At 35.0% G+C, this 26,237-nt stretch overlaps 1 long non-coding RNA gene across 1 annotated transcript; it reads right to left on the bottom strand.

Annotated features, from left to right (window-relative positions):
* Window positions 3,378-25,977, bottom strand: LOC110266455. The gene is made up of 3 exons (XR_002353862.1): window positions 25,965-25,977; window positions 23,731-23,742; window positions 3,378-3,504 (listed from the first exon to the last, which is right to left on the bottom strand). It is a non-coding gene; the product is annotated as an uncharacterized LOC110266455 (long non-coding RNA).

The following is a 26,237-nucleotide window of genomic DNA, read 5'->3' as shown; positions in this document are numbered from 1 at the left end:
AAAGCAGAAAATAATAAATATCCTTCATGTGATCTTTGATTAGCTTAGGCTAGTGAGAGTGTGTATCATCTAAGTGTGGGGAAGTTTGGGAATTTTGGTTGAGATAAAAGTGGATTGTTGTACTTTTGTTGAAAATCTTGGGAATTTGGTACATACTCATGCATCAAATGCTTAAACCATATGCATTGACACCTTTGTATATATATATTTTGTATTGAAAAAAAATGCATATGGGATGTGAATTGAAAAGAATGCATGAGTGTGTGAAAAAGTGAATTATGGGTAGCTAGGTATTGTATTAGAATTGAATAGGTTGTTATGTGTGTTAGGTGAGAGCTTAAGTTAATCAATGATTCAAATCTCAAGCTCACTTAACCATATGCATCCTCACCTTTACCTTAGCCCCATTACAACCTATAAAAAGTCCTCATGATACTTGTATGCATACATTGAATGATTGTTAATTTTTAGATGAAAAATAAATCTTAGAAAGCTTGATTAGAAGAGAGTTGAATGAATCAACCCTAAACACTTGAGCAATTAAGAGTGCATACACATCCGGTGAGGGGTTTGATTACTCAAATTCTATGTTTCTGCCTTTCATTATCCCCTATCTTGCAAGTTTATAAATTCTCTTCTAGAACTCAATTCAATTGTGAAATTGATTTGATTGTTATTGCTTTAGCCCTTATGTCTATATATGTATTCTTGGAATTTGATTTATTTTAACTAAGTAGTTGCATTCATTTAGATAGATTGCATATAGGTAGTTTCCTTGCATTGAATAAATGTAATACCCCTTGTTTCTTTCTTGAGTATAGCATGAGGACATGCTATTGTTTAAGTGTGGGGATGTGATGAATCTATATTTCATGGGATTTATTTGCTCTAATTGGATGGATTTCATCAACTTTCCTTGCATTTATTCAATGAAATAGCTTAATTTTGTGAATTCTCCATAAATTGTGCTCAAAAGTGAAAACATGCTTTTTAGGCCATTATTTGCTAGATTTTATCCACTTTAATTCCATTTGATGTCTTGATGTGTTTGTTGAATGATTTCAGGCTACAAGGCTAATATGGATGAAAGAAGTGAAGAAATGGAGTTTGGAGCAAATCAGCAAGTGTGCGTACGCACAAACATGCGTGTGTATGCACAAGTGAGAGTCAACAAGTGTGCGTGCGCACAACCCTCTGTGCGTACACACAAGCAGAAAAATAGCAAGTGTGCGTACGCACACGTCTGTGCGTACGCACAGGTCCCAGCATGTGACCTCATTATTGCAATTTGCTGGCAGCGAATTTTGGGCCTCCAAAATCCAATCCAACTTATTTCTGAAGCTATTTCAACCCTAATCCAAGAGGAGGCAAAGGGGGAGCAATTAGGTTTAGCTTAGTATAATGTTGTAGGTCATTCTAGAGAGAGAAGCTCCCCATTCTCTCTAGAAATTAGGGTTATTAGTTTAATTTCTTTGTAATTTCTCTTTTTAATTCTTGTTTTCATCTAGTTTCTTTTACCTTTCTTTGTTCTATTATCTTAATTTCCTTAGTTTATCTTGTTATTTTCTCAATTTTGCCACTTTTATGTATTTGCACTCTTTGTTAATTTTAATTTCTATTAATGCAATTTATGTTTTATGTTCATTTAATGCTTGTTTGAGCTATTGTTATTATTTTCTTGCTTTTGATAGTTAGATTTTATTTTTAATGCAATTTAATATTATTTTATTTTCATGCACACCAAGTATTTGATAAAATGTTTGGCTTAGTTTTTACTTAGTTTTTCCTCACTCTTGGCTTGGAATTGAGGATTTTGGTGACCCTTGAGTCATTGATGTCCATTCTTGATTGATATATTAGAGTAGTTAGCTGATTTGGTTTCCACTAACTCTAAGTCTTCCATTAATAGATTTGACTAGGACTTGTGGATTGAAATCAATTATGCCTATTTGACTTATCCTCGATGTAGGGTTGACAAAGTAAGATTAACTATTCATAATCATCATGTGTTTGTGGTCAATGGCTAGGATAGGTAACCTTTACCCTCAATCCTTGCCAAGAGGTTTCTTAGCATTTGAATTCCCTATTCCTTTTGATTAATTGCCTTTGAATTTAATTGCTTCCATTTAATTTCTTACATGTTTATTTACTCAGTTGCTATTTTTATTACCTGCTTCTCTTGCAATCATAACCCCAATTCTCTCTAGCCAATAATATGACACTTAATTGCAACTCCTAGGGAAGATGACCCGGGACTTAAAAACTCCCGGTTATCTTATTTTGGATTGTGACTATACTTTGAATTAAAATTTGATTGAGAGGATCCACTGCCGATTTGGACTATACTCACAACAGAAGAAATTCAAATTTCCGAACTGGCAATAATTCTCCAAACATCAAGTTTTTGGGTGGCGGTGCTTTGGCGGCGCCGATGGCAGTCAGAAGGAAGTGTGGCTGGGGTAGAGGGGTAGAATGAAGAAAGAAAGGGGTGGGGGTGTAAAATAATTAGATAAAATAATTCCGTTGTGAGTATAGTCCAAACCGACAATCTATCCTCTCAATCAAAGTTTGATATTTTCCAATAAAAACAATTAACCGAGAGTAATGAAACCTCCGGTCGTTCTCCCTCGGAATGCAATTAAAGTGTCACACTTTCGGTTGTGAGGATACAGGTTTTGAAATCAAAGAACGAAAGATTAAAAGAACTAAGAAATAAAAGAACTAAGAGATGATCAAAATTGGGAATTTATGCAATTAAAAGGGAAATAAGGTCAAAACTAGTGAAAATGATATAAATGCATAAATAGCCTTGATTTGGGAATGACGATCCAAGGAATCCTATCATCGCCATAACCACAACTATGGTAATTATGATGAGTCAATCTCACCTAGTCAACCCCTAGCATCGAGGAGTAAGTCAAGCAAGCATAATTGACCTTAATCCATAAGTCCTAGCTCACTTACCAAATTAATTGGTAAAAAGCTAGCGTTAATGGAAATAAGAGTCAACTAACTACCCAAGAATTACCACTAAATGTCGGATATTATGACTCTAGTATCCTAAGAACTCAAATCCCAAGCCAAAGTGTGAAAATCTACTCAAAATTTCCAAGTGGCATTTTCACAAACACTTGGTGGGCATAAAACCAAAACATGAGAAATTGTAAAGGAAAATGAAAACCATAACCAACATATTCACAATATCAACAATAAACAAGCAATCAAGCAACTATAAAGCATAAAACATTAAATGTATCAATCAAAACTTCAAGAAACCAAAATTGCATATATAAACAAAGTAACTTGAACCATAAGAAAATAAAAATAAAAGATGATGTAATTAAAGAGAAATTGAGAGTACTTACAATAAAAGAAGCAAAATCCAAGATGAAAACTTGACTATAAAATGCTACAATGGAAATTGAAGTAAAACCCTAAGAGAGAATTTTCTACTCTACACTACTCCTACTCCTAATGCATATTTGGAGGCCTCCTAAACTAATACTAACTAACTAAAAACTCCTCCTTTGATATGTCTTCATTCCCCTTTGATATAGCACTTCTAAAAGGCTTCAGCACTCCAAAAATTGGGCCAAGAGAGCCCCAAAATCACGAGCCACGTGCTTCATCAATGAAGTCATGCGCAAGGACTGTGCGTACGCACAGATGTGTGCATATGCACATTTCGCTGAATTTTCACTTGTGCGCGCGCACGCATGCTGATTTCCTTCTTGTGCGCACGCACTGGATGTTGTGCGTACGCACACATGGTTGTGTGCTTCTCCTTTGTTTTCTTCATCTTTTCTCCTTTTGTACATGTTTCCTTCCACTTTTGCCTAGCCATTATTGCCTAAATGACCTAAAATCACTCACAAAACATAACACGGTATCGAATGGCATAAAAGTGGAATTAAAATCACTAATATAAGCACAAAAATGCATGTTTTCACATTTAGGTTCAATTTAGGGATAAAACACAAAAGCATGCTATTTTAGTGATTAAGTGTGAGTTTATGTGATGAAATCCATTCAAATCAAGCCAAAATATATCGTCAAATATGCAGTCATCAGATGTATCATTACTTAATTCTAAAGTAATATATAAAACACTACTGAAATATATTGTGATACATATATGCAATAAATAACAGGAAATAGGATTCTAATCGTTATGGAGTACATGGAAGGATGAGCAATCAATTGCATCAATGAGACCAATCGACAACAAAGTAAGGATTACAGCATTAATGACAGTGACAATTGCAATTAAGATACATATTTTTGTTTTAGTGTTATTGATCAAACGTAAAATTAACTCAGGTTCATCCACTCAAAATATATTCTATTGGTTGGGGAGGTACAGTTAAAGCAGACAAAGTAAAAAGAGAAATATTGGATCAAAAGAAAAAAAGGTAATGCAATAAACTTTTATTACATAATCAATATTTTGTCTATTTCGTCCTATATACCAATTATGTTAAAACTTTAACTTTTTTTTCATCCATGAACTCAGAAGAACACAACTAACTCATTTCGATACAAAACCATATCATTGCAGGTAATTGTTATTAAAAAAAATACCTAAATTGGAGAAGAAGACAAACATGAAGATGCATGATATTTAGGCAAAATTAATCTTTTGTAAATAACTAACATGCATTTTGGTTTATAGATATACTCTTTTTAAATTAGGAAAACATTTTTATCATTATTTCTTGAACTATACCTGTTTCTAATAATATATACATATATCTTTATTGTGTACTTTTATAATTTAGCATTTTAAAGGTTTTTCTTTATAGTAATTTTAATCTCAACAAAATATCATATAAATAAGGCTATGTTAATTTTAAAATGATGGAAAAAAATACTTATCTGATAAATTTGAAGGATGAATGATATATTAACACCAACACTAAAATATGATATAAATAAGATCACGTCAATATTAAAATAAAAAAAGGTGATCTAATAAATTTGAAAAGCGAATAATATATTTTAAAAATAAAATTAATTTCTTAAAAATAATAGAAAAGCGACTGAACAGGTGTTAAGCCGCTAGTTTATTTAATTTAAATTAAAAAATCTATAACGAAAACAAATGACTGCTTCAAATTTCAAATTCACAATAATTGGCCAAAATATCTTCATTTTTCATGCTAGAAAATGCTCTGAAATGGAGAAATAGTGAGACAGGAGAGAGAAGTCACAATATGAGATCAAAATGTGAAATTCAAGAACCACCTTTCTAACGGTCACCCATTACACTCATCCTCGCTCAGACAATTCCCTTTTTCTTCGAAATGCTGAAACCCTATTGATGTGTGAGCATCTTTCCTATCTTTTCCTAATGAATTTGCATTTAAATTGTTGAGTTTAATCAAGAATCAATTATCTTTTAGCCACTATGAATGCTTCTTTGAGTCATGTGCAATTCTGTTTATTTCAGGTAGCATTCGGATGGATTTGATGGAATTTCTATAGAAAAAGAGAAGGAAGCGAATGATGCTGTCAAGCCTGACCTCTCTGCACTATAACTTGAATAACTCGAGATACAGAGGTTCAATTGATGTGATTCTAGTGGCGTTGGAAAGCTAACTTCCAGAGCTGATATATGATAGTCAATACTTCTCTTCCATCAATTTTGCAAGGGTGGCACCTAACTTGAGGATTCTCAAGTTAAGCGCCAAGATCAACTTCATTCATTTATCCAATGAAGCCAAGGTGGCGCCTAACTTGAGAAATATTAGGCACCAAGACAAAGCGAAAGCGTGAAAAGGAGGCTGCCAAGGCTGCGCCTAACTTGAGATTTCTCAAGTTAGGCGTCAAACACAACATCAACACGCACAAGTGGTTCGGCTCTCTTCAAGTTAGGCGTAATCCTCCCTCAAGTTAGGCGTAGCAACACGCAAAACACTCCAAATTGGTGCTGCCTCCCCCACGTCTAACTTGAGATTAGGCGCCACTCCTAGAGAAAGCCATGGTCCCCACGTCCAAGTTTATGATGGCACCGAAGATTCTATTCTGTTTTTATTCTGATTAAAACTCTTATTTTAATTACAAATAGGAAAAGATATTATTGAGTTTTAGGAAATATAATTTACATTAATTAGGATTAGATATAAAAGGGAAAAGAATCATCCCTTCGGGCTCTTCCCTTCTCTTTTCTTCTACCTCATTCCGCAATTTACAATTTTTTAGAATCCTAGTTTTCTCTCTGAACCATGAGCAACTAAAACTCCACTGTTAAGGTTATGAGCTCTGTCTATTGTATGGATTGATACTATTATTTTTCTATTTTAATTCATGTACTGATTTCAATTTCAAGAATTGTTTTTGTCCTTTATCTTATGAATTTAGGTGGAACAGAAGTATGACCCTTGTTCTAATTGAGTTCTTGTATAACTTGGAAAAGCTCTTTACTTGAACAATAGCTTGAAAATAATTTATCCTAAATTTCTAATTATCTGGACTTAACGGGATACGTGATATATAATCCTCTTATATTTGGGTAATTAGGGTTTCTGTGGCATATAAATTAGAATTGAACTTCACCCTTTAATTGGAATTTAGTGATCAAGGAATTGGCGATTGATGAAGGTTCGAGGAGACTAAAAAGATATAAGGAATTAGGGTTTAGTCACATATAGTTTGCCATGAATTGAATCTTGCATGATTAAAATAGTTAGTAAGAAAAGTCAATCCGGAAGATAGATATCTCTGAAACCTTAACTATTTTCTCCATATATATTTCACAAACGTTTACTGCTTATTTTCTGATATTCTGAATTTACTGTTAATGCTTTTGAACTCTCAAAACATCATTTTCTATTTGTCTAACTAAGTAAATCACTTAACCATTGTTGCTTAGTCCATCAATCCTCGTGGGATCGACCCTTATTCACTTAAGGTACTACTTGGTACGACCCGATGCACTTGCCGGTTAGTTTGTGGGTTATAAATTCCGCACCAAGTTTTTGGCACCATTGCTGGGGATTGACTGTGATTGACAACTATTAGTTTTTTGATTGCTTAGATTAGGCGTTTTAGCTTTAATTTTATTTAATTTTGCACTTAAATTTTCGAAATTTTTAGCTACTATTTTTCTGTAATTTCTGAAATTAAGTTTGGTGTCCCCTAGTTATTTTTATTTTAATTTTTTTCTAATTATTTTTCTTAATAATTTCAAAATTTTTGTCCTAATTTCACTTACAATTTTTGAATTTTATTGCCTAGTTTATTTAGTATTTTTATTTTATTTCTTTACATATGTTACCTTACTGGGAATTCTCTACACTCTGAAGTAGAGATTCCCACTTTTTTTCTTGTCTTCTATATGTTTATGAGCAGGAACAGGGACAAGGAACCTCTTATAGATTTTGATCCTGAACCTGAACGGAATTTGAGACGGCATTTGCAACAAGCTAGACTTTACAAGGCTAGTGAAAATCTGAGTGGAACTCTTGAAAGGGAAGCTGCAGAGTCCACCATGGATCAAAATCATACTGCGAATGCCAATATGAAAAATCTGAATGAGAACGAGCAACCTAGAAGAGTGCTTGGCTCATACACTGCTCCCAATGCAGATCTTTATGGCAAAAGTATTATGGTGCCTCCCATAGCTGCAAACAACTTTGAACTGAAGCCACAGCTGGTCACTCTTGTGCAACAAAATTGCCAGTATCATGGACTTCCTCATGAAGATCCAAATCAGTTTATTTCTAATTTTCTGTAGATTTGTGATACTGTTAAGACCAATGGAGTGAATCCTAAGGTATACAAACTCATGCTCTTTCCATTTGCTGTGAGGGATAGAGCAAAGCTGTGGTTAGATTCTCAACCTAAGGAGAGTATGGATACTTGGGATAAGGTGGTCACTGGATTTTTGACTAAATTTTTTCCACCACAAAAGCTGACTAAGCTAAGGGTGGAGGTCCAGACCTTCAGGCAGAAAGATGGTGAGACCCTTTATGAAGCCTGGGAGAGATTCAAGCTACTGACCAGGCAATGCCCTCCGGACATGTTTTCTAAATGGACTCAGCTGGATATCTTTTATGAGGGCTGAACGAACTAGATTTTCTATCGGTAAAGAAATTCATAAATAAATTCCCGTTGTAAGTATAGTTTCTAAACCAATAGAGAATCCTTTCGTACAAAAACTTTGGTTGTCACAATAACAAACCCCTAATAAAATTAATAACCGAAGTATTTAAACCTCGGGTCGACTCTCAAGGAATTGCAGGGAAGTATGATTTATTATTGGTTATGGAAAATTATCTTTTTGGGGTTTATGAATAGTGAACAGGAAAAATAAACTGACAAGAAAGTAAATTAATTATCATGAAAACCATTGCAAGGTATGAGAACTGGAAATCCCATCCTAGTTATCCTTATCAATTGTGATGAGAATTGTTTATTGCTCCCACTTAGTTAACCCTTACTAAATAAAGGAAAGTCAAGTAGACCAATTAATGGGATTTCTCAAGTCCTAGTCAACTCCTATGGAAAGACTAGCTTTAGAGGGATCCAAATTAATCAGCAAATCCCAATTTTTCAATCAACAATGAGTTTGATAACTAAAGTGTCACCAATTACTCAACCAAAGCAAAGGGAGAAGAAATCTAAATTAAATTAAAAGTATCAATATTATGAATTGAAGGAAGCAATCTTAAATCTGAAATACCTCAAATTGTATTAAATAGAAAATCAAATTAAACATAAGAATTCATAAATCAAATAGCAACATAAAGTGATCAAGAAAGGAAATAGATAAACTAGAATGATAGAATAAATTAAAGTAGAAGAGAACAAAAATTAAAGGAACATTGAACCTGGAATTGAGAAAAAGTAATCCTAAAACTAAGAGAAATCCTAAATCCTAAAACCTAAGACCTAAGAGAGAGGAGAGAGCCTCCCTCTCTAGAAAACTACATCTCAAACCTAAATTTGTGAATAATTAGAAGTTGTATGAATGAATGAATGGATTATCCCACTTTATAGTCTCTAATCTGTGTTTTTTGGGCCAAAAACTGGGTCAGAAACAGCCCAGAAATCACTGGGGGCGAATTCAAATACGTGCAGGTCGCTGGAATTTCTGCAGAACGATGCGTGCGCGTGATGCACGCGTGCGCGTCATCTATTCTTAAAGAAACTATGGCAAATTATATATCATTTCGAAGCCCCGGATGTTAGATTTCCAACACAACTGGAACTGCCTCATTTGGACTTCTAAAGCTCAAGTTATGGTCGATTTAGTACTAGGAGGTCAGGCTGGACAGCTTAGCAATTCCTTCAGTTTCTTGTATTCCTTCCACTTTTGCATGCTTCCTTTCCATCCTCTAAGCCATTCCCGCCCTGTAATCTCTGAAAAAACTTAACACACATATCACGACATCGAATGGTATAAAGGGGAATTAATTTTTGGTAATTTAGAGGCTTGGGAAGCAAGTTTTCAATTATAGAACAAAATTAAGAAGGAAAATGTAAAATCATGCAAATCATATGAATAAGTGGGTAAAGACTTGATGAAACCACTCAATTAAATACAAGATAAACCATAAAATAGTGGTTTATTAATCCCCCCACACTTAAACATTAGCATGTCCTCATGCTTAGCTCAAGGAGATTAAAAGACTAAATAAGGGAAAGTAAGACTCATGCAATGCAATGCAACCTATGAATGCAACTATATGCTAAAATGATTTTGCCTACTTGGTTAAAAGTAAATAAGTTTTTCAAGACAAATATAAATCAAATATTACTAATTAAAATCATATAGTAAAAATAAGTAAACTTGTAAGAAGACAACTCATGAAAGCAAGGAACATAGAATCAAGCATTGAACCCTCACTGATGGTGTATATGCACTCTAATCACTCAAGTGTATAGGGTAATCATTCTACTCTTCTCTAGTCATGATTTCTAAACTTTGTTCTTCACCTAACCAATCAACAAGTATTTAATGTACCAATGCAAACATCATGAGGTCTTTTCAAGGTTGTAATGGGGTTAAGGTAAAGGTGAGGGTATATATATGGCTAAGTGAGCTATAAATTGAATCTTTGATTAACCTAAGATCTTCACCTATACATTGATACGCAAAAATTAAAATATTAACGCGCAACCGGCAAGTATACCGGGTCGTATCAAGTAGTAAAACTCACCGGAGTGAGGTCGATCGCACGGAGATTGGTGGATTAAGCAACTTTAGTTAAATGGTAATTTTAGTCAAGCAAACATGGTTTTGAATTCATGAGATTTGATTTTTGAATATAATTGCGGAAAGTTAAATGACAAAGAATTTAAAGAACTAGAATAAAGAAGAACAATGAAAGTAAATAACTGAAACTTAAAATGCAAGAAACTTAAATGACATTAAAGATAACTTGCAAGAAAGTAAAGATTGTGAAATTATAAAGACCAGAAAAGTAAACTGCAAGATATAGAAAACAGAATGTAATTGGCAAGAAAGATAAATTGCAAGAAGAAAAAAGGGAATTGGGTAGTGGGTATTCAAAATGACTAAAGAACAAAAGAAATAAGAATTAATAATGGAGAGCTCATTAGGAGTCAAAGATGTAAATTGTCATGAATTGATTTTTGCTTAATTCCTTCTCAATCATGGGTATAGATCCATGGCAGATTGTGAATAATTGAATCCCAATCTCTTGGCAATTCAATTTCTCTCAACACAATCAATTGCCACTCTCGTGATCTAATTGGTTATGAGAAGAGGTGAAGTTCAATTTCTAATCCAAGGCCACACAACTTCCAGGATCTCAACTAAGGAAGGTTACATTTCACATACCAACCCAAAATATATTTATCCAAGAAATCATGAAAGGATGAACTCTAAACTGAGTTATATGGCTCCTTTCTCAAGTTCACCATATAATTCATATAGATTCAACCCCTCTCTCGATGGTGATTGAATCTGTGAAGAACAAGAGTTTCCTCTTGGATGAACCACTTTGAATTGAGAAGGAAAAGAAAAGCCATTAACCCATTCAAATAAACAGAGCTCCTCCCCCTAATGAAAATGGGGTTTAGTGAATCATAGCTCTAATTTCAAACATAAATGCAAAAGTAGACATTAAAATTGAGTAGTGAATAATATTGAAGAATGAAGAAGAAGTTCTTGAAAACTGAAATTTAAACTTGCAAAAGAAAACCAACTTCCTCTCTGCTATGCTTCCCAAATCGGGAGTGTAGTACAAAGCAGAGTAAAAAAAACTAGCAAAAGTAACTACTATGATGTAAATGTAAAAGTGTCTAAGAGTCCCCCTTTTAGAGTACCAAATTATTCTCTATTTATACTATTCCTAAAACTCCTTGAAATTCTCCTTTGGGGTTAGCAATTTGGGCCTTGCTCTTGTTGATTTTGCTTCATGAAAGAATTCTTGTCAAACAGAGGAAACATGACTCATTCTCATTGCTCTGGCCCAATGGCCTGGCGTTACTGGCAAACATGCCAGCCTTGGTACACGTTGCCAACGTGCATGGCAATTTCCTGGGAGTGGGACATGGTGTTTGGGCATTGTTGCCCAAGTTGTTGCCAAACACTTGGCTTGTTTTTCATTCTTACTTCACTTTTTATGCTTGATGTTGCCTGAACTTTGAGCTTCAATCCTTTGCTTCAATATAAACTATTATATATCATTGAAAAGCTTGGAATGTCTTCTTTCCAATGCACTTGGGATCATCTCATTTGGACCTTCCTAGCTCAAGTTATGCTCCACTGAAGAGGGCAAGGTCAGGTTGCCTTAGTTGGGAATTTTTGCCAAACACGCCACTAATAACGTGCTCAATAACTCCTCTAGCCCAATTTCTTGGCCTGGGCATTGTTGTTGGAGTTTCCAAGGAACACGCCAGTTCATCCTTGCCTTGGCAACGTGTTTGAGCATCCTCTTTGGCTCATTCATTCCTCCTTAACTCTCAACTTCATTTTCTTATTTTTGGGGCCTAAAGATGACTCTGATTTGAGCTTCCATTTCATGCTTCACTATAAACTATTATATATCATTGGAAAGCTCTGGATGTCAGCTTTCTAACGCAACTGAAAGCACCTCAATTGGATCTTTGTAACTCAAGTTATGTTCCATTGAAGAAGGTAAGGTCAGGCTGCCTGGCGTTGTTGCCCAAGTTGTTGGCAAAACACGCCAGCAACAACGCGCATCCTTCCTGAACACACACTTGCACGTTGCCAACTTGGTTTCCAAGTTGCCAACTTGCTTCATCACCTCAACTCCAAAATGTGCCCAAAATTCCTCTTTTCTTCTTTTTAGCTTATTTTGTGCTCTTTTGCTTCTTTTTCTTCTTATTTCCTACAAAATTTATAAAATCAAAAGATCAAGGAAATATTCCATTTAAGCACAAAAGAATGCAATAATTAAACACTAATTATCAATTTCTTGTATGAAAAAGTATAGAAAAACATGACATGGTGACATGTCATAACAACACCAAACTTAAACCTTGTTTGTCCCCAAGCAAGAAAAGAATCATGCAATAAAGATTGACAATCCAAGGTAAAAAGAATAGCAACTCAATGTTTATGGTAAGCTAGTTTTCTAAGTATGCTACAATCACAAAAGAAATGTAAATGATTGATGCTTCTATCTAGTTTAATTTATGAAATCTTTGTCTTATATTCCTTCTTTGAAACAAGCTTTTGATTTTCTTATTAGCTTCTCCTTTTGGGTGCTTTGCCCCATGAGTTGATAACAAAGCTACGACTCTAAATGCTTTGTTTTCAAGTATTACCACTTGATACATAAGCACCACAAGCATTTAATTAGAGGACTTCATTAAGCTCATTTGTTTCTTTTCTTGATTCTCTAATAATTGATGCTCAGAGCCTTGAGCTTTGAGGGAGTACTTTTGCACTTGAGCCTAGCCTTGACTTCTAAGTATTTTGTTTTCAAGCATTTTACTTGATACATAAACACCACAAGTACTTAACAATGAAATTGTCATTGGTACTCAGAGCCTTCAGCTTTCTCATTCTTTCCCTTTTTCTTTCTTGCCTTAATTTGTAATTACTTTTTCAAGGTTTTCATGATTTCAAAAGATTTCACAAGACGTCCTAGATGAAAACTTCAATTAAATAAAATCTAATGCACTTGAGCAACAATTAACCAGACTAGCCTTTCAATACTTGTATGCACATGCTAAGTTCTTCTTTAAATCCTTGTTTGTTTATGATCATGATGCGTTTTTTTGCTTTTGAATTCACAAAACTCAAGTTGGTAGTCATAATGTCACAGCAACATATTGCAAATCAAAATTCAAGCTATGCTTATTCATACCACACATGCATACAGAGAGATAAAGACAATCATGCAATTTAGAGTACTGGAAACAAATGAGAGGAAAAGGGACTTTATAACCTTGTAGTTCATCTTCATCATTGTTGTCCTTTTTCGTCTATTTTTCCTCTTCCCTTGCCAAACTCAGAATGCTTGCTCATCCTCAAGCAACAATTAGAACAACGGCTATGGGGCTAAGATGGATCATGAATGTCTTACACAATGAAATGTTAGTAATACACGTGTTCTAAGCAAGCAAAATTAAAGATAATAATCAAGGCACAAGAGACAGAGACAGTGTGATTGCAAACTTAAGAAGGTGAGCACAATACATTACATAAAAGATAAGTGGCACACCAAACTTAGTGTGACACTTTCACTTGAAATTAATGCACGTATCTAGTAAAGATTGGAAGCAAATTTTGTTGCATAGCAATACCAAACTAGAATGCAATCATATGTCAATTTATTTGAATTAAAACTAAACAAAAGGAACTGTTATATGTTGAATACAATCATCAAGCCAAAAATATGTCATGAATAAGGATCTCTTGGTGCTTGTATTAACAAAACAGTTAAGAAGCAAAATAAGTGAAAGCATTAAAAGCAGAGAAATACTAAAGTAGACAGAATAACAAAGTGTCAAACCAAAAGAAAGATAAATTTGCAGAGGCATTGTGATTATGCAGACAATTGGTGCTGCTGGATGACTTGCATATAAAAATAAGTGGTACACCAAACTTAGAATCTTAGTGTGACACTTTCATGTAAAATTGATGCAATCATCCCAAGGGATTGAAAACGATTTGTTGCAGGGCAACACCAAACGTAGAATGTAACCATGTGCCTATTTATTGAATTTAAACAAAGCAAAGAAAGAAAACAAAGCAAAGAAGAGAAACGTTACCTACTGTTGGTATGTTGTTCTTCACTTTCTTCCTCTTCTTCCAGTTTGTTAAGAGGAAAGACCTCAAGGGAGGAGAAGATTCAGCTATTACCCCTTGTCTTGGTCTCTCCTCAGAAAGCTTTCTTTTGTTAATGGCTTGATTGAGCTTGCTTGCTGGATCAGGGGGAGGATTGCTTGTAGTTGACCTTCTCTTCTTCATGAATATTGTCCTTTGTAGCTTGGTCACAATCCTCTTCTCGGTGCTTTTGTTAATTGCCTTCACTTCATTGAATCCAAGTCTTGGTGGTTGTGTGATTGTTGGAGTGTTCTCTTCATCAAGAGCTTTTTGAATTGATGGTTCAGTGGCCGCTTCCTTCCTGTAATCTTCTGCTTCAATTGAATGTGAATCTCCTTGATTTTCTTCCTCTATTTCTTCTTCATGATTTTCCATTAAGTTCTTTGGGAGGAAATCTTCATGTTCCATTGTCACTTCAATTAGCCTCTATGGACATGGAATCCTTGGCTCATGTTCCTTATCCTTTATTGCAATTTCACTTGACATAGGGACCTTTTGTTCTTGTTTTTCCACTTCCTCACCCATAAATTGGTCTTCATCCTTACTGTTTGATGGTTTTAAGTTCTCCCTTGTTTGCTCTAAAGGCCCATTCATCTTCTTGAGGATGATTTCTTTCCAGGATTGGGGTTGTGTGTATCTTTCCACGAGTTTTCTATGTATTTCAATGGCTTGAAGGTAATCCTCATCTGCTGGTTCAAGAGATGAAGGTTGAGAGTAATTTTGGTGACATGGGTGTGTTGTGGTGAAGTTGTGTTGAGGGGTGTGGAATGAGTTGTGTGATTGATGGGATGACTTGTATGGATTTTGGAAGAAACTTTGTGTTGAGGTATAATCAAGTGATGAAGAACTTTCAAATGAGAAACTGGGACGTGAGGGTGGATGCTCTTTCATTCCTTGGTGATACTCCCAGCCACCATTAGAATAACGACTTGAATCATTTTGTGGTGGTGGGAAGTATCCCATATGATTCTCTTGCTCATCTTGTGTCTCTGAAGCAAATCTCCATGAATTGGAGTGCTCAGAATTGGTATTTTCTTGGTGATATTCCCAGCCACCATTAGAGATTGGTGATGGTGGGTAATATCCCATAAAATTTGTTTGATCATAAGATGAGTTGAACTCCATTTGAATTTTGTAAAACACAACACCAAGGAAAATTGAAATTCATATCTCAGAGATGAATTTCTTAGTGAGGCAATAACTCAAACACCTTAGTGTCAAAAAGAAATAAAAAAATTAAAAGAACTGTACAAAGCAAAAACAAAGAAAATGCTTAATCTAGACCACCATTCACTTAATCATTGTTAATTTTTGCCAATCCCCGGCAACGGCGCCAAAAACATGATATGCGAAAATTAAAATATTAACGCGCAACCGGCAAGTATACCGGGTCGTATCAAGTAGTAAAACTCACCGGAGTAAGTCGATCCCACGGAGATTGGTGGATTAAGCAACTTTAGTTAAATGGTAATTTTAGTCAAGCAAACATGGTTTTGAATTCATGAGATTTGATTTTTGAATATAATTGCGGAAAGTTAAATGACAAAGAATTTAAAGAACTAGAATAAAGAAGAACAATGAAAGTAAATAACTGAAACTTAAAATGCAAGAAACTTAAATGACATTAAAGATAACTTGCAAGAAAGTAAAGATTGCGGAATTATAAAGACTAGAAAAGTAAACTGCAAGATATAGAAAACAGAATGTAATTGGCAAGAAAGATAAATTGCAAGAAGATAAAAGGGAATTGGGTAGTGGGTATTCAAAACGACTAAAGAACAAAAGAAATAAGAATTAATAATAGAGAGATCATTAGGAGTCAGAGATGTAAATTGTCATGAATTGATTTTTGCTCAATTCCTTCTCAATCATGGGTATAGATCCATGGCGGATTGTGAATAATTGAATCCCAATCTCTTGGCAATTCAATTTCTCTCAACACAATCAATTGCCACTCTCGTGATCTAATTAGTCATGAGAAGAGGTGAAGTTCAATTTCTAATCCAAGGCCACACAACTTCCAGGATCTCAACTAAGGAAGGTTACATTTCACATACCAACCCAAAATATATTGATCCAAGAAATCATGAAAGGATGAACTCTAAACTGAGTTATATGGCTCCTTTCTCAAGTTCACCGTATAATTCATATAGATTCAACCCCTCTCTCGATGGTGATTGAATCTGTGAAGAACAAGAGTTTCCTCTTGGATGAACCACTTTGAATTGAGAAGGAAAAGAAAAGCCATTAACCCATTCAAATAAACAGAGCTCCTCCCCCTAATGAAAATGGGGTTTAGTGAATCATAGCTCTAATTTCAACCATAAATGCAAAAGTAGACATTAAAATTGAGTAGTGAATAATATTGAAGAATGAAGAAGAAGTTCTTGAAAACTGAAATTTAAACTTGCAAAAGAAAACCAACTTCCTCTCTGCTATGCTTCCCAAATCGGGAGTGTAGTACAAAGAAGAGTAAAAAAAAACTAGCAAAAGTAACTACTATGATGTAAATGTAAAAGTGTCTAAGAGTCCCCCTTTTAGAGTACCAAACTATTCTCTATTTATACTATTCCTAAAACTCCTTGAAATTCTCCTTTGGGGTTAGCAATTTGGGCCTTGTTCTTGTTGATTTTGCTTCATGAAAGAATTCTTGTCAAACAGAGGAAACAGGGCTCATTCTCATTGCTCTGGCCCAATGGCCTGGCATTACTGGCAAAAACGCCAGCCTTGGTACACGTTGCCAACGTGCATGGCAATTTCCTGGGAATGGGACATGGTGTTTGGGCGTTGTTGCCCAAGTTGTTGCCAAACACTTGGCTTGTTCTTCATTCTTACTTCACTTTTTATGCTTGATGTTGCCTGAACTTTGAGCTTCAATCCTTTGCTTCAATATGAACTATTATATATGATTGAAAATCTTGGAATGTCTTCTTTCCAATCCACTTGGGATCATCTCATTTGGACCTTCCTAGCTCAAGTTATGCTCTATTGAAGAGGGCAAGGTCAGGCTGCCTTGGTTGGGCGTTTTTGCCAAACACGCCACTAATAACGTGCTCAATAACTCCTCTAGCCCAATTTCTTGGCCTGGGCATTGTTTCTGGAGTTGCCAAGGAACACGCCAGTTCATCCTTGCCTTGGCAACGTGTTCGAGCATCCTCTTTGGCTCATTCATTCCTCCTTAACTCTCAACTTCATTTCTTGTTTTTGGGGCCTAAAGATGACTCTGATTTGATCTTCCATTTTATGCTTCACTATAGACTATTATATATCATTGGAAAGCTCTGGATGTCAGCTTTCTAATGCAACTAGAAGTACCTCAATTGGATCTCTGTAGCTCAAGTTATGTTCCATTGAAGAAGGCAAGGTCAGGCTGCCTGGCGTTGTTGCCCAAGTTGTTGGCAAAACACGCCAGCAACAACGCCCTTAGTGTCTGAGGCTCTAAATAAAGCCAAATTTTGAGTCTTTAAATGAACTCCAATCTCATGCTATGATATATGGTTGGAAAGCTCTTGATGTCTACTTTCCAATGCCACTGAAATCACCTCATTTGGAGTTTTCTAGCTCAAGATATGCTCCTTTGAAGAGGGCAAGGTCAGGCTGCCTGGCGTTGTTGCCCAAGTTGTTGGCAAAACACGCCAGCAACAACGCGCATCCTTCCTGAACACACACTTGCACGTTGCCAACTTGCTTCATCACCTCAACTCCAAAATGTGCCCAAAATTCCTCTTTTCTTCATTTTAGCTTATTTTGTGCTCTTTTGCTTCTTTTTCTTCTTATTTCCTACAAAATTTATAAAATCAAAAGATCAAGGAAATATACCATTTAAGCACAAAAGAATGCAATAATTAAGCACTAATTATAAATTTCTTGTATGAAAAAGCATAGAAAAACATGACATGGTGACATGTCATCATACATACACTCTTTAAAATTATGTCTAGCTACCCAAAATTCCCACTTTTGTATATTTTACATACTCATGTATCAACTTTTCTTTAATTTCACCACATGTGCATTGATCTTTTATTAAACTTAGTACTGGGATAATTTTGTCCCCTTATTCAATTACTTATTTATTTATTTATGCTGGAAATATGTATTTTTAATTTTTTAATTTTTTAATTTTTTATCTATTTATTTATTTATTTTTTTCTTTAAATGAAAAAGTAAACCATAACATATCAATGCACATGGATATTTGATTTTTCTGGTTTCACATGAGTAGGTACCCAAATTCCCAATATTTATCATCCACACTTAATTGATACACAATCTCTAACTTAAGCTAACCAAAGATTCACTTGGGGTAATTATTTATTTTTCTGCTTAAGGCTAGTGATGTGGTAACATATAGAACAAATGGGGATAAAAAGGCTCAAGGTGGCTAACAAGGGTGATTAAAAGGGTAGGCTATTTGGGATAAGTGAGCTAATAACAAATGATGGTCTCAATCATATGCATACATATAAATACACTAAACATTGGACATATAGAATGGAACAAAGCAAAGATTGCAATCATAGGGAAGAAAACACACAAGAATAAAAATTTATGGCTAAATAATGTAACTATGTAATTAAGCTCAAATTCTCACAGGTTGTGTGTTCTTAGCTATAACCCATGTTCCAAATACAACTTTCAACAAGTTTAACAAAAAAATTTCAATTTAAATTAGTGAAAATTTTCAAAAATAGGGTCTTGAAAAGAAACTCATTACTTTAACTAAGCAAAACATACATGCAAGCAATTATTAACATGTAATCTATCCTAACTAACAAAAGAAAAACTAAAAATGTTGATGTCAATAGAGAAAAGTTACCTCCGGAAGTCAGCTACTGACCGACCTCCCCACACTTAAAGCTTGGCACCGTCCTCGGTGCCATCAATCAGGAACAAAGGGGGGCTGGTAGCAGTGTCTCCACAATTGGGGCCGGCATGGCTCTCGGTGTTGGTAGGTAAGGTGGAGTCCAGAGTGTCCTTTGGTCTTTCTCAGGTGGGTGGTTGCCAACAATCAGCTCCTTGAGGTATGTAAATCGGCGCTTGTTACGGTGCTCCATTCGCTTCGCCTGCCGGTCCAGCCGATCCAACCTCTGAAGTATCTGTGGGAGCAGCTGATTTGTTGAAGGTGCTTGTGCTTTTTGTTCTTTTCTTTGCCGGTGACTTGTTAGAGGCTCTCTCTGTACCCTTCCTGGTGGCCATCCTGAAAAGGGAGAAGAGAAAGGGGCATGAATTCAAAGGGATAGAGCAAGGAAGAGGGCAGTACGAGTGATAATCATGCCAAGGTAAAGAAGAATGTCGTTAACACATGGTCGCGACTCCATGCAATTAGGACATCAATGGAAATATAGCATGATAAATTGAGGCAATTAAATGCAAGATGTTTATTGGCATGCTGGCAAAGGCATGAGTAGCATAGATCAAGCATTAAAAGCCAAAATGGATTATCACTCGTAACAAACTAACAATAACGTTTGTATTGACAATCATATTTAATTAATAAAATATTGGAAGGGTTTTATGAAAAACAAGCATTAGAGTAGAATGATAGAATAATTAAGAATTCATAATGCTATACAGGCTTTTTCACAAACACTTGGTATGCATGTTTAATATGATAGGGAAAGTATTAAATTTGAACATGCAAATAACCCAAAAATAATAATTAGTGATAATTGTCAAATAACTCCCTAATAATCCACAAACAAATATGGAAGAAAACAATCACCCAATTAGATTTCTAACACCAAGTAAAATAATGCAAAAATAGATAAATAATAAAAAAGAAGATGAAAAAGAAAATAGAAAGAAAGAACCTTGAGAAGAAGGTGATAAAGAGGGGGTAATGAAGAACGTGAGGTGAAGAAAATATGATGGAAGGGAAAAGAAGAAGAGAAGAGTAAAGAAAGAGAAAGAATGGAAAAAGATGGGAGAATAAAGAAGAAAGAAAAGAAAGAAGAAAGAAGAGGAAAGAAATTAGGATTTAGAAAGATAAGATATGAAAAACAGGGCTGCGCAGGGTTCAGGTGCGGATTTGCGAATGACGCGTACGCGTACTCCACGCGTACGCATGGGTCGCTTACTGAGGGGGCGACGCGTAGGTGTCGGTCATGCATATGCGTGACCATGTTTATGCTATTAGCGTGAGGGCATCGTGGCGCTCGCACAACCCTCTGTTTGTTTTGGGATATGTGCATTGTAGGTATAGTTTCTAAACCAACAGAGAATCCTTTCATACAAAAGTTTGGTTGTCACAAGTAACAAAACCCAATAAAATTTATAACCGAAGTATTTAAACCTCGGGTCGTCTCTCAAGGAATTGCAGGGAGGTATGATTTATTATTGGTTATGGAAAAAGTATATTTTGTTTTGGGTTTTTGAAATAAGGAACAAGTAATTTTAAATGACAAGAAAAATAAATTAATAATTAGAAAATCTCTTGGCAAGATATGAGAACTGGAAATCCTATCCTAGTTATCCTTATCAATTGTGATGAGAATTTTCTGTTGCTCCCACTTCGTTAACCCTTACTAAATAAAGGAAAGTCAAGTGGACTAATTAACTTGATTCTCAAGTCTTAGTCAACTCCTATGGAAAGACTAGCTTAGAGAGATCCAAATCAATCAGTAATCCTAATTTTCAATCAACTGTTGAGTTTGATAACTCAAGTGTTACCAATTACTTAACCAAAACTAAAAGGAGAAAAATCTAAATTAAATTGAAAGCATCATAAATAGAATAAAACAATCATTAATCTAAAATACCTTAAATTGCATTAAATAGAATATTCAAATATTAACATGAAAAGGTTCATAAGCCAATTTGGCAACATAAATCAGATACAAGTAAAAGCATTAGAATAAATAAAAGTAGAATAGAAACATAAATTAAAGTTGGAAACATTGAACCTGATATGAGGAAATAACCATAAAATAGGAGAAATCCTAATTCTAAGACCTAAGAGAGAGGAGAGAGCCTCTCTCTCTAAAAACTGCATCTAAAACCTAAAATTGTATCTTCTGAATGTATGATTCCTTGTTCTCTTTGATTCCTCCATTCTCTGACTTCTATTCTGTGTTTCTGGGCTTGGATCTGGGCCAAAAAGGGGTCCAGAAATCGCTGAGGGCGTTTTCTGCAGATTCCTGCATGTGGTGTCTGTCACGCGTTCGCGTGGGTCACATGTTCGCGTGGGTCATGCGTTCGCGTCATCTGGGAGTTTTCCTTGTCACACGTACGTGTCAGTTGCGCGTACGCGTCGCTTCCATTTTGCGCTAGGCCGCGTCCGCATCGTCCATGCGTACGCGTCGCTGCCTTTTCTTCAAAACTCCATTTTTGTGCTTTCCTTCCATTTTTGTATGTTTCCTTTCTGTCTTCTAAGCTATTCCTGCCCTATGAAGCCTGAAAATGCTTAATACACAGATCACGGCATCAAATGGTAATGAAGGATAATTAAATTTAATAGTTTTAAAGCATAGGAAACATGTTTTCATATATATCATAAAATAAGGAGGGGAAAGTAAAACCCTGCAATTCATATGAATAAGTGGGTGAAGATTTGATAAAAACACTCAATTTGAGCACAAGATGAATCATAAAATAGGGGTTTATCAACCTCCCCACACTTAAACACTAGCATGTCCTCATGCTAAATCTAAGAGAAAAAGTGAAGGTAGAATGGTGGAATCTTATGCAATGCAACCTATTCTAAATGTAAGCTACCTAAATGAAACATGAAATTCTAACTATCATCCACCTATATATATAGAGCTTACATGTGGTTAAATTTGATTCATAATTTCAAGGAATCATACATGCATAGCCAAGCCTAAATCATGTTAAAGCACCTTCACAATTGAGTTGAGTTAAAATATTTCATAAACTTGCAAGACAATTAAATAATTAAATCTGGATATATGGAGATGAGCTATTGAACCCTCACTGGATTTTTGTGTTTGCTCTCTAATCACTCAGTGTTTGGGGTTAATCACTCTATTCTTTTCTATTCATGCTTTCTAAAACTTTGTTCTTCATCTAACCAATCAACAAATATCTAATGCATACATACAAAAATCATGAGGTCTTTTCAAGGTTGTAATGGGGCTAAGGTAAAGGTGAGGATATATATATATATAAGGCTGATGAGCGGATATTTTATACGCTTTTTGGGGTTAATTTCATATAGTTTTGAGTATGATCTAGTTAGTTTTTAGTTTATTTCTATTAGTTTTTAGGAAAAATTCATATTTCTGGACTTTACTATGAGTTGTGTGTTTTTCTGTAATTTCAGGTATTTTTCTGGCTGAAATTGAAGGAGCTGAGCAAAAATCTGATTCAGGCTGAAAAAGGACTGCTGATGCTGTTGGATTCTGACCTCCCTGCACTCAAAGTGGATTTTCTGGAGCTACAGAACTCGAAATGGCATGCTTCCAATTGCGTGAGAAAGTAGACATCCAGGGCTTTCCAGCAATATATAATAGTCCATACTTTGCATAAGGATAGACGACGTAAACTGGCGTTCAACGCCAGTTCTCTGCCCAATTCTGGCGTCCAGCGCCAGAAAAGGATCAAAAGCTGGAGTTGAACGCCCAAACTGGCACAAAAACTGGCGTTCAACTCCACAAATGGCCTCTGCACGTGAATTGCTTAAATCTCAGCCCAGCACACACCAAGTGGGCCCCAAAAGTGGATCTCTGCTTCATCCATCATAGTTTACTCATTTTTTGTAAACCTAGGGTACTAGTTTAGTATTCAAACAACTTTTAGAGACTTATTTTGTACCTCATGACATTTTAGATCTAAACTTTGTACTCTTTGACGGCATGAGTCTCTAAACTCCATTGTTGGGGGTGAGGAGCTCTGCTGTGTCTCGATGAAGTAATGCAAGTATTTCTGTTTTCCATTCAAACACACTTGTTCCTATCTAAGATGTTCATTCGCGCTTAACTGTGATGAAGGTGATGATTCGTGACACTCATCACCATTCTCAACCCATGAACGTGTGCTTGACAACCACCTCCGTTCTATATCAGATTGAATGAGTATCTCTTAGATCTCTTAATCAGAATCTTCGTGGTATAAGCTAGAATTGATGGCGGCATTCATGAGAATCCGGAAAGTCTAAACCTTGTCTGTGGTATTCCGAGTAGGATTCAAGGATTGAATGACTGTGACGAGCTTCAAACTCCTGAAGGCTGGGCATTAGTGACAAACGCAAAGGAATCAAGGGATTCTATTCCAACCGGATCGAGAACCAACCAGTGATTAGCCGTGCTGTGACAGAGTGCGTGAGCATAGTTTTCACTGGAAGGATGGAAGGTAGCCATTGACAATGGTGATCCACCAACACACAGCTTGCCATAGGAGAACGTGCGTGCGTGAACAAGAAGACAGAGGAAAGCAGATATTCAGAAGACAAAGCATCTCCAAAACTCCAACATATTCTCCATTACTGCATAACAAGTAACCTTTAATTTATGCTCTCTTGGTTATTCACAATTCAACTGATAAACATAATTGACTTCCTGACTAAGATTTACAAGATAACCATAGATTGCTTCAAACCAACAATCTCCGTGGGATTCGACCCTTACTCACGTAAGGTATTACTTGGACGACCCAGTGCACTTGCTGGTTAGTGGTACGAGTTGTGAAAAGTGTGATTCACAATTCGTGCACCAAAGGCTAAGTGAGCTATAAGTTGAATCCTTGATTAGTCTAAGATCTCACCTAACATATATATTCTCTATAAAAAAATTCAAAATTATCCTGGTCTTCCCAATTTTCCCACTTTCTTATTACATACTCATATACCAACTTTATTTTAATTCTACCTCATGTGCATTGATTTCTTCACTAAACTTATTATTGGGGTAATTTTGTCCCCTTATTTACTTATTTAATTAAAAAGGATTTTTTTTTCAATCATAACATATATCAATGCACATGGTATTTTAATTTAAATTGGTTTCTCATGAGCATGCTCCCAAAATTTCTGATTAATTTCTTAATTTAATACCTTTTCTATCAACCCATGTTCCCATGTTTCCCCACAATTAGTGGATACATAATCTCTATCTTGAGCTAACCAATGATTCAACTTGGGATTTTTAATTTCTTTTTCTGCTTAAGGCTAGTGATGTGGTTATAGAACAAAAGGGGATTAAAAGGCTCAAGGGGGCTAACAAGGGTGATGTAGGAGGTAGGCTTATTTGGGATAAGTGAGCAAAAATTCAAATAATGGCATCAATCACATGCATGTATGTATCTACATTCTATATTGGACATATAGATTGAAACAAAGTTGAGATTACAAGCATAGAAAAGAAGTGCGAAACACACAGGAATGAAATTTTATGGTTGAATGTAACCATACAATTAAGCTCAAAAACTCACGGGTTGTGTGTTCTTTGGCTCAAAAACCATATATCAATTATGTATGTCATGCAAGTAGAGAGCAAGAAGTTCCATTCAACTCAATGTGAATCTTAGAATGGCTTTTATAAAATTTAGTATTTTCTTTGAAAAATGTTGTCAATTAACCAACATTTATTGCTATATAGATATAAGGTGTGTGGATTGTTGTGATTCTGTTATACTAAAGTTTCTAGTTTACTCTTTTTATTTTCAATTAAACTAATTCATCATATGCTAAAAGGGTAAACTAAACTAATTAATCCATATGTTCTATATCACAACTAATAAACTAAATGTGCAAACTAAACTAAACTAAATATCTAAGATATATATATAAATCAAAGTGCAAAATGCAGAAATAAAGTAAAAATACAGAAAAATGTGCAAGTACTAAAAGATAAATAAAATAAGATAAAAATAAAATAAAAATAAAAATAAAATACATAAAATAAACAAAATAGGATAAAAGAGAGTCTGAAAAGTGGTTCACCAAAATAAAGTTCGCCGGAGATGGCGACCTCTCCACACTTAAATAATAGCATCATCCTCGAGTTGTGAAAAGTGTGATTCACAATTCGTGCACCAAGTTTTTGGCGCCGTTGCTGGGGATTGTTCGTGTTTGAACAACTGACGGTTTATTTTGTTGCTTAGATTAGGAAAATTTTTCTTTTTTGGTTTAGAGTCTCTTATTATTGTTCTTGGTTAAAAATGTCCTTCTTTAAAACAAGTGTTACATTTTACTGCCCAATTGGCTAGCGCATTAGTCTAAGCCCGTGGCAGTTTGGTACACTCTTTTTAAAATCTTTTTCAAAAATAATATTTTCTCTATTAAATTTTGTGCCAAACTTTAAGTTTGGTGTTTTCCTGTTGATTTCCCTTGAATTTCGAAAAATTTATTTTGGTTTTCAAAAAATTTTGAGTTTGGTGTTCCTTGGTGTTTTCCCTCCAAAATTTTCGAAAATAAGGAGCATTAGATCTAAAAAAATTTTAAATCTTGTGCTATCTTATTGTTTTTCTCTTTCCTCTTAAAAATAAAAAATATCTTTTCTCTCTATTTTAAAAACAAATTTTCGAAATATAGTTCTAAAATTCAGATTTTTCTTTCAAAAATTTAAAACATTTTTTTTTTCAAAATCATCATATCCTTTTCAAAACTTCCTAACCACTTTCTCTCTCCTCAGTTTTTCGAAAATCTTCACTCAATTTTTATTTATTTTATTTTAATTTATTTCATTTTCGAAATAAATATATAAATAAATAAATAAAAATATTTTTTCTATTTTACATCATCTCCCTTTCTCCATCATGGACCTAAGCGGAAATGAACAGTCCAGGAGGACTCTGGGGTCATATTCTAACCCCTCTACTGCTTCATATGGGAGTAGTATCTGCATACCCTCCATTGGAGTCAGTAACTTTGAGTTGAATCCTCAGCTCATTATCATGGTGCAGCAAAGCTGCCAGTATTCCGGTCTTCCACAAGAAGAACCTATAGAGTTTCTGGCACAATTTTTACAAATTGCTGACACAGTACATGATAAGAAAATAGATCAGGATG

The sequence above is a fragment of the Arachis ipaensis genome, chromosome B09 (genome assembly GCF_000816755.2).
Source record: "Arachis ipaensis cultivar K30076 chromosome B09, Araip1.1, whole genome shotgun sequence".
Classification (NCBI taxonomy): Eukaryota; Viridiplantae; Streptophyta; class Magnoliopsida; order Fabales; family Fabaceae; genus Arachis; species Arachis ipaensis.
This window is presented reverse-complemented; position numbering and strand designations above follow the sequence as displayed.